This window comes from Marmota monax, unplaced genomic scaffold, assembly GCF_021218885.2.
Source record: "Marmota monax isolate L192 unplaced genomic scaffold, Marmota_monax_Labrador192_F-V1.1 WCK01_AAM20220418_F8-fsc00092, whole genome shotgun sequence".
Lineage (NCBI taxonomy): Eukaryota > Metazoa > Chordata > Mammalia > Rodentia > Sciuridae > Marmota > Marmota monax.
Window position 1 is genome coordinate 3,881,802 of NW_026692583.1, and position 12,607 is coordinate 3,894,408.

The 12,607-nt window shown below is 54.1% G+C and overlaps 1 protein-coding gene across 3 annotated transcripts in view; it reads left to right on the forward strand.

Moving 5' to 3' along the window:
* Cux2 (cut like homeobox 2) overlaps positions 1–12,607 on the forward strand; it is a 233,752-nt gene that overhangs the window by 122,472 nt on the left and 98,673 nt on the right. The window lies entirely within an intron of this gene.

Sequence of the window (12,607 nt, forward strand, 5' to 3'; positions counted from 1 at the left end):
AGAACATGGTAAACATCGCTCTCTAGTAGAACCAGAGAAAGGGAGAACACGTGCACGCGCTTGCTCGAGTGTGAATGGAATGCCCCTGGGAGGATGAGAGACTGGGGCCCTCTGGAGAAAGGAACTTGGTGTTGACTCCTGTGACTTGTCATGGCAGTGCTCACCAGCCGCGTGCACACTTTATCAGTGTAAAGATTTTTGAACACTCGATACGATGGACAGAACTTGGATTCTTGGAGTTGAATGTAGAAGCAGATGTTGGCTGTTACTCACTGGCCGAGTGACCTTAGCTAAGCAATAGCAACTCTCCATCCTCTGTTCTGTCCCCTGTAAAATGGGGACATGGGGCAGTGGCCGGAGTCTCACATTGGCCTTGACTTGCTCTCCCTGCCGTGGTAAGAGGTCGTTGTTACCGAGGGCAAAAGCAGCTCCCGGGGCCCTAAAGGGACCCACGTTTGCCTGGAGGGTCCAGCGGTGGATCCTCCCCAGTCGAAGCCCCTGTGATGAGGGTCAGGCCCCAGCTAGGCCAGGGGGGCCATGGCAAGGGCTCCACAGCGCCCACCTGGCCCCTGCTGACTCCTCGTCTCCTCTCTCCTGTCCTCCCCTCCCCCTTCCTCACCCTCTCTCTGAACTTTTCTTTATTTGCCCTTTGCATCTCTTTTGCTCTGAGTGGTTCTCCTCTTTTTCCTCCCCTCTGTTGCCCTCCCCTAGACCCTTGTCTCAAAGCCTGAGCAGGGACAGGGGTTTCCTAGAAACTATGACACCAGAGTATGAATTAGGTCCTGAGGCATAGTCCAGGAGGGCGCATTCCAGAGACTAGAAGACATGTGCAAAGGTCCGGTGGCTAGTGGGACAGTGGACTGCATATTCCAGCCCCAAACTCCCCCCTGGAGAAGGGAGACTGCTGGGAATGAGCTGCCAGCTGCACGGGATAAGGGTGGGAGGACAGAGCTTGGAGCCAGAGTTTCTGGGTCTGCCTTCCAGGCCACCACTTGCCCGCTGTGTGACTTTGTAGGATCTGGCCACCGTGAGCCTCTGCATCCTCTGCAGATAGTATAAGCCTGAGAAGGTCGCTTAGAGGCATCCACACGGTGATGTGATGTTCATGAACATGCTGAGACCATGCTGGGCTCGGAGCCTGGCTATGCAGGCATTCACCCAGGTTCTGCTCTTCAAAACCTTACTTGTGGGGCTGGGGATGTGGCTCAAGCGGTAGCGCGCTCGCCTGGCATGTGTGCGGCCCGGGTTCGATCCTCAGCACCACATACAAAGATGTTATGTCCGCTGATAACTAAAAATAAATAAATATTAAAAATTAAAAAAAAAAAAAAAAAAAACCTTACTTGTGCTCCCTGCTCCTTGGTGTTCATGCCTCAGGATCTGTCACACAGCAGCTGGCTCTATTCTGTGAACCCTGCCTTGGGACCCATTCTTTCTTTGCTCCCAACTGCCTCAGGGCCTTTGCTCTTTCCATGCCTGCCCCCCATAGCCACGGGCTTTATTCCCCAACCCTTTTTAGGTCTTTCCCCAAAGTCCTGTTTCCCCGGTCCCCAGCACTGCTGACCCCTTCCCTCTCTGGTTTTTCCCTCTCCCTGTGTCTACACTTAAAAGCTTCATGGTGGCTCCCGTTGCTCTTGGAGTGGAGATCTGGGTGGGGGTTGGAGCACCTTTGAGCCCGCCTAAGAGGAGGCCACCTAGGTGATGGTGCCCAGTTGGTCCTATCTGCACAGGACAGGCTGGCGGGTCAGCCAAGGTCAGCGAGCCAGTCAGAGTCTTCCGATGGGCTCTGTCCCACGGGGCTCTGGTTGGAAGCGGCTTGTGCTGCCCCCTTGGGGCCTGCGGACTGGCCCACCAGCCTGCTTCCTCCCTGTTGCCGTCCCTCACAGGTGTCCCGGTGTCTGTCCCAAGGCAGGGTTGGTGAAGTGTCCTGTTGCAAGTCACACTCCCCGCTGAGCCTTTTTGGCTGCACTTACAAAGGCTAGAGTCACATCTGCCTGCCTCTTGCTAGCACCACAGGCCAAGGCTTAGGCACACACCTCCCTGGTTCCAGAACTCCCCCACTACAACGCTGGCTATCTTGGGGGTTGACTGAAGGGGTGATACAGGTGTGGCTGAACACGGGGATACCAGAACCAGGCAGTACTCCTTGTTTGCTGTGTACCCTTAGGCAAATAATTTAACCTCTCTGTGCTAAAGCTAGCTTTCTTGTGTGTAGAGTGGGAATAATGAAATCACTTGATAGGGTTGACGTGAGGAGTGATCAAATTAAGCTGCAGAAGGCGCCTGGAAGAGTGCCCGGCACAGACTCGGCGCTCAGTGCGTGTTTGGTGGAGGGAGCCATGTGGTCCCTCCACCAGCCTGTGAGGGGTGCCACATAGTGACGTCCAGTCCTTTCCCCTTCCTATCAGTTCGCTGCCCGGTGTGGGCTACAAGGGCAACTGCTCCATATCGACCAGTGAAGGTGTTCTTTGGGACGGGTGTGAACTTCTGGACCTTCATCCCTGGTGGACCTCAGTCCACTGGGTCACCATCCTTCCTGGTGCTCAAATCATCTCTCCTCTGGTCCTCAGGAACCCCAGGGGCCATTTCTGCCACATACCCAAAGACGCCTTCACAATCGCCCATCAGATCCTACCACCCTTCACGTCAGCCCGCTGGCCCTGTGGCAGCAGGATTGTGAACCCTTGAGAGTGCCCTCGATAGGGGCGAAGCCTGAGGCTGAGAAAGAAAACTAATTTGTTGCCAAGTTGGCCTCTGGCCCTCCAGACCAGCTGGCCATTCCCTAGGGGGCAGCTGGGCCTCTGAGAGCCATTTTCAGTTCCTTTAGGAAGCCCAGGTGGCCCCTGCTTCCTATGGCAGAGGTGGCTTCAGTCCACAAGGGGCTGGGGTGATGAAGCCCTGAGCAGCCATGGCTTCTGGGCACCTGCAAGCCCAGCCTTGGATGAGAGGTTGTCCCCGAGTCACCGTGGCTTGCAGCTGGCCTTGCTGGCTCACTTTCCCTTGATTTTCAAAACCTAAAGTGGACCGCGCAGGCTCCAGCACAGTCACTTAACCAACAGCAGCCAAGTGTCAGGGTGTTCAGGATGCTTTCAAGGACGTCTTTCAGGTCTTGAGGCCACCTCTTGCCTTGTTCCTTCAGTAAGCACTTATGGGACAACAGCTGCATGCACTTTTCTGAATGGGTGTCACCTCCATCAACATGACACCAGCCCACAGTGCCGCAGCTTGGAAATGAAGAGCAGGTGAGAGATAGAGAAGGGAGGAGATGGAGAGGGGTGAGGAGGTCAGGAGAGCCGGGGCAGGGACCGCCCAAGGAGACAGGCCCCCTGTGTGCCAGGTGCTATCATAGGCTGGGGACACAAAAGACAGACATGGACGCTGCTACTGGCATTGAGCAGGGAGGTATCATCTCAACACCTGCAGAGTGCTGCAAGGGAAGCCCCTGGGGCCCAGAGGAGATGGGAACCGGGCCCTGTGGCGTGAAGGCCAAGGATGGCCCTGGGGAGTCCCTGGAAAACTAGGAGAGGAGGGGTGGAGGCAGGGGGACAGCAGGTACAGGGGTCCTGGCAGAGTGGCTGCCCTGCAGATGGCAGGACAGGAGCCACAGAGGGAGGTGGGTCCAGACCGCACTCTCTTGCTGGCCCTGGAGAGGACTTGGCTTCCAGCCTCCAGAGCAGCAAGACATCACCCTCTGTCAGGGCCAAGCTGACGGCCTGGGGTGGTGGGATCTGATGGGCGATTGTGAAAATGTCTTTGGGTGTGTGGCAGAAATGGCCCCTGGGAAGGAGTTGCTGCAGGAAAACTGAAGAGACCACTGCCCAGTCCAGGTGGGCAAGTGACGGCATGGACTCAATTTGTAAACAAAAGGAAAGAGCCGGGGGCCCTCCCTCCATGCCCCAGAAAGTGCCCAGCTCCGAGGCCACAGCTCAGCCAGTGACCACAGTGAACCAACACCAAGATCAAGAAACCACGTCTGGGTATCAGATGTGTGCCTGCTACTCATCCAATCCAGGCCCCAAACAGAACCACAAGCCCGACTTCCGGCTGCACAGCTGCGTTTTGCCTGCGCCTGCCTCCCGTGCGCGGAGTCTTGCGGAGCTGCCCTTTTGCATCTGGCTCCAGCTCAGCCCCGCATCTGTAGGATCTGTCAGTATTGCTTCTTGTAGTTCATTCACGCCTGAGGCTGCTCGAAGAGGGGTGAACACATCTCAGTTATTTATCCACCTATGTTAATGGCCATTTGGGTTGTTTCCAGGCTGGGCTCTTACGCAGAGTGCTTCCACGAGCTTCCAGACCAGTGTACATACGAATCATGTCGAGAACTTGTTAAAAAAACAGTCCCAGTGCAGGAAATCTGGGCAGGACCTGAGCTTTTGTGTTTCTCAGCAAGTTCTCGGGTGACTGACCCACAGCTCTGCTTGACGTAATGGTGCGCTGTTCTGGCTGATGTATTTCTCCAGGGTGTGTGTGTGCCCGGGGTGGCATTACTATCTGGGAGCAAGGCATGCATTTGCTTTCACAGACACCAAGTGCAGTTTTCCCAGATACTAGTAGACACCCCTTCCAGCCAGCTTCCAGCTGCTCCTGGTCCTCGCCAACACTTGGTACTCTCTGCCCTCCGCTGTGGCCATTCTATTGGGCATGTAGTGGCATCTTGTGGTGGCTTAACTTTGCATTTCCCTAGTTCTCTGATGGCCATGAGGCTGCATTTTTTAATAAGCTCCTTGTCTGCGGGGATCCTCTCTTTCGTGGGACCCTGGCCTGATCTGGTGCCCATTTTTCTCTTAAGCTGTCTCTTTTTCTTATTGAATTTTAGGATTTCTTGATTTCTGGAAATTTTAGGATTCCTTGATCAGATACGGTGCATGTCCCTTCTTAAAGGTTTGGAGTGATTGTTCATGTCATCCCATGGCCTTGCACTCTTACTTTTCCTGTTATTTTTCATTCAATTCCTGCTCAGGGTGTGGGGAGGGGGACAAGTGAGTCTAGCCTGCTGTCAAAACCAGCTTGCTGCCTATTACCAGGTCATCCTCTGGCTTCTCCCCACTTACACACCCCGTGTCCTGTGCCTGACCCTCCTAACAACGGTGCTTCTCCCTGAATTCCCCACCCTCATGCCCATGATCCAAGCTGCTCCAGCCCATGTGTCCATTTACCTTCCTGTCCTGTGTCACTTTCCCATCTCTTGATGATTCTGACTACTCCGTGAGTTCCTTTTCCCTGGACATCCAGCTCAGCAGATGCACAAAGGCAGACCAGAGGCGGTGGTCCCAGCCCGCAGCCGTGAGGGTGAGAGCAAGAGAGGCAGTGGGGAACTGGCCCCGTGTGCGTCTCCTAGAACAGGGGTTAGTCCTTGATAGGACTGAGAACTTCCATGGCTGTGCCCGCTGCCCCAGAGCCGTGTGCCCCCAGCTCTCCATCTGCTGACCGCGTGGAGTCCTGCCATGACCTGACAACTTGCCAGGTCCTCCTTGCACCCCTCCCAGTCCCTCCTGACCCGCTTCATGTGCAGCCAGCAGGGTTGTGAGGGTCTCTAGAGCCCTCTGGGCCCAGCCTTCCTTCTTGCTCACCCCATGCACCAAGAAGGCCCCAATGCCCCAGGGGACACTTCTCAGTGCTGTCCTTGAGGACAGACAGTGGAGGGGAGTCCTGCAGCCCCCACAGCTGGCCTTGAGTGTTGTTGACAGCAGCACCCTCTGTAGCCGTGGGCAAGAGCTGACCTGCCCGAGCCTTAGTTTCACCTGAGAAACATGGTTCTCCACCTAGAGCTGTTGGAAGTGTTCATGAGAGAAACACGTGAAGTGCTGAGAGCGAGTCTGACCCACGTGGGCGTCACTCGGCTGTCTGCTGTGATGGTTGTGGCATGTTTCTCTGAGGATGCCCAGTTCTCTCTGTCCCCACTCACACCACCAGGATCCCATCCTGCTTTCCACACTGGGGCTTTGGACCTGCTGTTCCTGTAGCCAGGACTGCTTCCTGTCTCTCTTCATGGGGACTTCCCTCTTCATTCATGACCCAAGGCCAGTGCCCCTTACCCTCTTTGGGACACCCCTCTGACCTCTCAGCTTAGGCACAGGGGCATGGCTGGTCTCACGATGCAGATGATAGGTGTTTATTGAGCACCTTCTGTGTGGGGGCTTTCCACTGACGTCCTCACGTCATTTGGTCCCTCCAAGACCACAAACACCCTGGTGACAGATAGTCATCTATGTGAAGCCCAGGTTCGGGTTCCATGGCAGGAATGTGGCTGGGAGGACTTGAGCCCTCCTGGCTGTGCGCAGAGCCTAGCTCTCCTGCCCCTCCTCGAACCCAGCCTGCGCGGCCAGGCCTCAGGCTACTGACCGCTCCTTCCCCCACCAAGAACCCCGAGGAGAACATGTCACAGCCCACATGGGGTCTGACACAGCAGGGCCCAAGAAGCGCCAGTTAAGTCGGCAGCTCTCGGCCAGGGCTGGTCCCCCGGGTATCCCCAAAAGCTAACTGTTTTCATAAGAAGAGGAAGCTGTGGGCTGGACTGTGGCTCAACAGTGGAGCGCTTGCCTGGCACGCGTGAGGACCTGGGTTCCAGCCTCAGCGCTATGTGTATATAAATAAATAAATAAATAAATAAATAAATATTGGCAACTAAAAAAAATATGTTAAAAATAAAAGACTAAGCTGCTATTTCCCCTTCTCATTCTCTCATGAACGCACAATGGAAGTTTTCAGAAATGCCATTCTGGCTTATGGAACGTATCCTTACGGAGTATATGCTTGTCTCATTGTGCTTTAAAAATTTCTCAGTTTTGATTGTGAACATGGTATACAGCAATTGCAATAATCATAAACAATGCTCTTTGGGGGTCTTCGAACATTTTTAAGTGTTGAAAGTGTTCCAAGATAGAAAACAATCAGGCAAACCACTCTGTTTGCTGAACGGGAAAGGATGCATGCGGTGTGTGCGAAGTGGGTTGGACCCAGCCTGTCTTTGTGGGGTGGTGGTTTGGAAGCTGCACCCAGGAGACTGTGATGGTTCCAGGAGAGTAGGGACCTGGGATTATTCATTCAGACCCTGCCCCCCAGCCACACTGCAGAGCTGGACAGTACCTCTGAGGGGCCTTTGACCCAGCACACAAGTCACCAGCACAGCCCACGGCTGACTGTTCCAAGGTGTTTCTACAGCAGAACAATTTGAAATAATTAGAACTTTACAAAATGTCTTTAAACACACTGGTCATGGGCATAAGAAAACACTGGTGAAGTGTAATCAGTTATTAGCAGCTGATCAATTATCCCCGTGGATAGCTGTTGAGGGGAGAGAAGCAGCAATAATAAGCCCCTTGATTAACTAATTTGAATATCTTTGGAGAACAAATTCCAAAATTTCTTTCTATTTTCTCCTCAGCTAGGCTATTGTAACAGCTGCACATCTGCTGGGTTCTCAGGATGGAAATGGTAATGAGGGCTCCGCTGTCAACAGGCTCCTTGTTTGGGATGGGTAGGAGGCGTGGGGGTGGCCGCCGGCCTGGCCAGGGACCTCACACTGGCTGGAGGCAGAAGTGGATAGAAGGGCTGGGGGACTCTAAGAAGACATAACCAAGGCCTCTTGGCTTGGCCTCTGCCTCTCAATAAGGTGTCAAGGTCGAGGAATGTCAGGGAAGCTGTTTCTGCAGGCAGAGGGCAGAAGGCACAGGGCAGAGGGCGCAGGCAGACACGCACCCATCTGAGAAGCAGCACAGATTTTCCTAAAGATCCTCTTGGGCCAGCTGGGCCAAGAGCAGTCCCAGAATGGAGCAGAAGCAAGAGAAACCTACATTCTGGGCACCACTCTCCACCTTGGGCTTCTCCACAACTTCTCTAGGTGACAGGTTCAAAAAAGACAAAAGGGGGATGAATCTGGACAGTGTCAAGGGCCCCTCTTCCCCAGGGGCCTCTAATCCCGTGGCTGCCTGTCTTGCAAGTGCCCTTGTGGTTTAAAGCAAGTCCCTGGAGCCATACTCCCTGACTTGCAGCTAGCTCTCCCACCTCAGTTCAGTGACTTTAGGCCAGTGACACAACCTCTCTGTGCTCCAATGTGCTCATCTGTACAAAGGGGGCAATAACGGGGCCCACCTCGGTGGGGTTCTTTCGGGACAGGGCCCTGCACACAGTAAGCACTGTAGAAACACGCCATCAATGTTTCTGTTCTCTCCACCCCACATAATTAACAGGCTCGACCCAAGTTTGCAAACTGGCAGGCTAGGGTCCAAATCCCCCAATAAATCTGTTTTGTTTGGCACAAATTGCATTGTTAGATTTTTCTCTGAATCAGTTGCCAATGATTAAAATTTGGGAGATTTTCACAGAAAACGTCTGGATTTGGGGCTTTTCTGAAGACTCAGACAGCACCCCACACACACACACACACTGGGCCCAGAGTCCCGTGTGTTGTCAATCAGCCAAAGCTGAGTGGTGCTGTCCCCTGCAGGTGAGGCCCTGTCTCCCACTGCCCAGCCTGCCCCAGCCCTTCAGCCCATGACATACCTGCTGGTCCCCGGCTCGAGGTCAGCTGGAGGGGGACCTGATGGGCCCAGAGCGCTTAAAGTGTATCTGGACAAGTATCATTCCCATGAGTCTCAATGTAGCAGGCCCGTGTCACAAGGACCCTCAGTGCCAAGATGGTCTTGACTGGGGAAGGGTGGCAAGTCGTGCCTGAGTTATGTCTTCTTGGGGACCCCAGTTCCCCTCTTCTTTACCACCCAGCACCCATTAGAAGACAGACCTGTTCTCCTCCAGCTTCCTTCTCCCATCTCCCCGCTGTCCAGGGCTCCCCTCTCCTCTGTAGCATTTCTGGAGACCCACATGCAAGGACATCCAAACGCCCATCCCTGAGCTCCAGAGAAAGCCACCTGTGCCCCACACCACACCAGCAGGACCAGCGGCCACGGGTCCAGTTCATCTCGTGCGGACAAGGCCTATTTCATATTTTGTTAAAAGCTGTTCCAAAAAAATCATCTGAAACCACCTTTAAAATCCCTCTCTCCTCTTCCCTGACTGTTCCATTGCTTAAAAATGGCTTAACCAATTTGGGTTATTTTTAGAAAAATGCCTGGCTTGTTGGCTGACAACCTGTATTCTAAATTTCAACCTGATATGGAAAAGACAGAGTTTATAAACCTCTGGGGGTGGGGGAAAGAAGAAGAAGAAATACATAAAACATCGCTTTAGAATAGAAATCATCTAAAACTGACTGGTGAGTCCTGGCCGGTGGGGCATCACCGGGCACCAGCTGCCAGCTTGGGGTTTCAAGGATGTAGAGTGGAATTTGTTCTTCAGGCTCCCACCCGTAGCACTGGGAGAAATGTAGCATCCTGTGGACTGAGAGGGGCAGAGCAGACAGACAGCACAGGTTTGAACCCTGGTTCCATCATGCTGTGTGTCCTTGAGCTGGGGAAGTACCTTCTCTGAACCCCCAGATTTGCCATTTGTGATATGGAGATGCTAGTGGCAGACGGACACCCAGCATTGTGGACTATTGTCCTGATGGTGCAGTGCACGACGAGAGCTCTGGAAAGAAAACTTGCACAAGCCTGAGAAGGAGTGGGCGCTGAGAGTCGCTTGCCCTAACTCCTTTCTTTTTGAGTAGTTCTGAACAGTGTTATTAAGGTGTAACTCACGCGAAATTCACCTGCTGTACATGGACAGTGCCAGTGTGGTTAGGGTGTTTACGGAAACCATCATCACAGTTCCCTTTTGGGGTGTCTCCATCACCCTAAAAGATCTTTTTGTCAATCTACTACAGTTCTTTTCCAAACGCACTCCCAGCCCCTGGCAGCCACGGATCTGCTTCCTGTCTCTATGGATTTGCCGTTTCCGGTCATCTCATGCAGATGGACCCTGCAGCCTGTGGCTTCTGAGCCAGTTTCTTCTCTGGGCATCATGCCTCCAAGGCTCACCCGTGTGGCCACAGGGACGCGTGTTTTGTGCTTTGTAGTGCTACATACTATTCCAGTGCGTGTGTTGGCCACACTTTGTCTTCTTCGGCAGTTGGACATTCGGGTTGTTTCCACTCCTGGGCCGTCGTGAATGGTGCTGCTGCAAGCATTCTTGTGCAGACCTCTGTGCAAACATGTCTCCTTTCTCTTGGGCAGAGGGGTGGAATGGCCTGGTGCTGAGGCAGATTTGTGTTTATCTTGTGAAGAAACCGCCACACTGGTTCCCCAGGGGCTGTGCCCTTCCCCACCCCACCCCCACCCCCCTCCCCGGAGCCCCTCCACGTGCTCAGCAGTGTCTCCCTGGAGATCTGAGTGTGCGTCTGTGATCCCTGGCTCAGTCAGGGCTGGGATGAGCATTGTGGGAGCCGCGGGGACTTAAAGAGATGAACAGTATGTGGGCAGGCACGGGACAAAGCCACACGTTCCCTAGATGTCCCAAGGCAGTGCTGTTCTGTGGAACTTGAGCAGTCAGCAGTGCATATCTGAACTGTCCAACAGGCTGCCACCAACACTGTACTGTGGCTTGTTTGGCCAAGGGACTGATTTCATGTAAATTGGCTTGTTCTTTCTTTGAGACACGCTCTCGCTGTTGCCCATTCAGGTCTTGAGCTCCTGGGCTCCAGCGATCTCCTGCCTCAGCCTCCCTAGGAGCTAGGGCTCTAGGGGTGCCCCACTCCCCAGCTCGCGTGGGCTCACTTAGAAGTTCTAAATGTCGTTGACCACAGGAGTCTCCTGGCAGCTTTACTGGACAGTGCCATTATGGAAGCTCAAGGTCAGTGCTGGGCATGTTCTGCACCTGCAAGAGTCTCTGCAGATGGGTCAGAGTTCCACTGTCATATCAGACCAGTGGGACAAATGTGGGCTCTGGGCCACGGAGCTCCATGTGCCCTGGAAGTTGGAGTCTGGACTCTGTTCCAGGGAGGAGCATGCCATGGAGTCATGGGAAGAGCACATGTGGCCCCTGGAACTAGGGGACCCAGGTTCAAATCTTACTAAGTCTATGATCCAGGAAAAGAGACCTGTCCCCTCTGAGCCTCAGTTTCCTCATCTGAAAAACCAGAAGTAAAAACCTCACTCTTGAAAGACTGCGGTGAGACTGAGGACAATGACACGTGTTCTCTAGCCCCGGGTTGCTGTGAGGGGCAGAAATGGGATGATCCCCCTCCTGACTGTCATGAAGGGTCTCAGCCACCCCCATAACCAGGGCCAGGAGAACAAGAGCAGAAGCGTGGTGCATGTACTTGGTCATAGTTTTACTGGATATTGGAGCCACCAGCCTTAAGACCCAGAGTCCTGGGGGTGAGCTGTCCATTGCTGTGCTCTGGCTGGTGACGCAGGACAGCCATGTAGAAAAGCAGCTGGACAAAGGGTCTGAGCTGGTGATGCTGGTGGCCTCGGGAAGCCCAGCAAGGACTCAGGCAGCAATCTGGCCTCCGGAATGGGAGCAGCAGGACCCTGTCTGGGATGGGGGCGGGCGCCCTAAGGCCTCCGACCAGGTAAGAGGTCAGAGCGCCTCTCAAGTCCAGCTTTACACAGGAGGCAAGGGAAGCTGGAGCAGCATCTCCAGTGGTGACTGGCCTTAGGGAAGGGAAGGGCTTCTAGTTCCTCAGACCGGTGCTGGGGAGAGGATGGCGCTGTCCTCAGGTGCCCACCATGGTCTGCCTCGTGTGAGAGCAGAGGCGGCTCCAGGGCTTCTTCATGGCAAGAGCCCCAGTCGGGCGTGGAGTGTGCTCTTTGTTGGGGCCGGGACCCATAGGCGAGGTTTGCCTGAGGAAGATGGGCCCCAAAGGGCCTGGCCTCACGGGCTGGTACTGCTCTTAGGGCCTGAGCACCAGGCTGTGCTAACATCTGGGCCACACTGCCCGCTCCAGGCCTGTTTGGGGGGATACATTGGCTCCATCTCGTTCATCCCAAGTTCCCCTCCCTTTTTCATTCCACCTCTCTTGTGCTTTCTTTTCTACCTCTGGACCCCTTTTCTGTTTTTACATAATTGTTATTTTTCTTTTATTTGTGTGAGGCGTCTTCTAGTTATCAGAATCTTTTCGCATTCATTATTCTCCTTCAATATGTAAAGAAATGCAGTGAGGCAGACATTTATTCAGAATGCCTATTGAGCATCACCCAGGCCTGGAGCCAGAGGTGAACAAAGCCACTGAAAGTCATGCCTTCCTGGAGCTTCTGGGCTTTTGAAAATGGTGATGGATGCTCTGTGGTAAAGAGGAAGGAGCAGGGTGAGTCTGCTTCAGAGCTGAGGGTGGATCCAGAGCAGGGAGCTCCCCCACAGAGGAGGTGCAGAGTTGTGGGGCCAGAGAGGGCCTGCAGGCAGGGGAGCTGCGTGTTCAAATGTCCTGGGGTGGGAAAGAGGCGGCCTTTGGGGAGGCTCAGGAATAGTGGTGACTGGGGTACATGGGGTTGGGGAGAGGGGTCTTCAGTAAGGCCGGAGCTGTGAGCAATGGCCAGATCCTATGGGTCCCAGCGAGGAGTCTGATTTAATCTAAGACCTAAGCAAATACATCACAGAAGAGTTTCAAGCCAGGGAAAGATGAGCTGATTCACGTCTGAGCAGCTCACTCCCGTCTGCCACTCAAGCTGGGCGCCAAGAGAAGGAGGAGGCCCCGGAAATAGCCTGGGCGGCGGGTGGTGGCAGCTTGGAC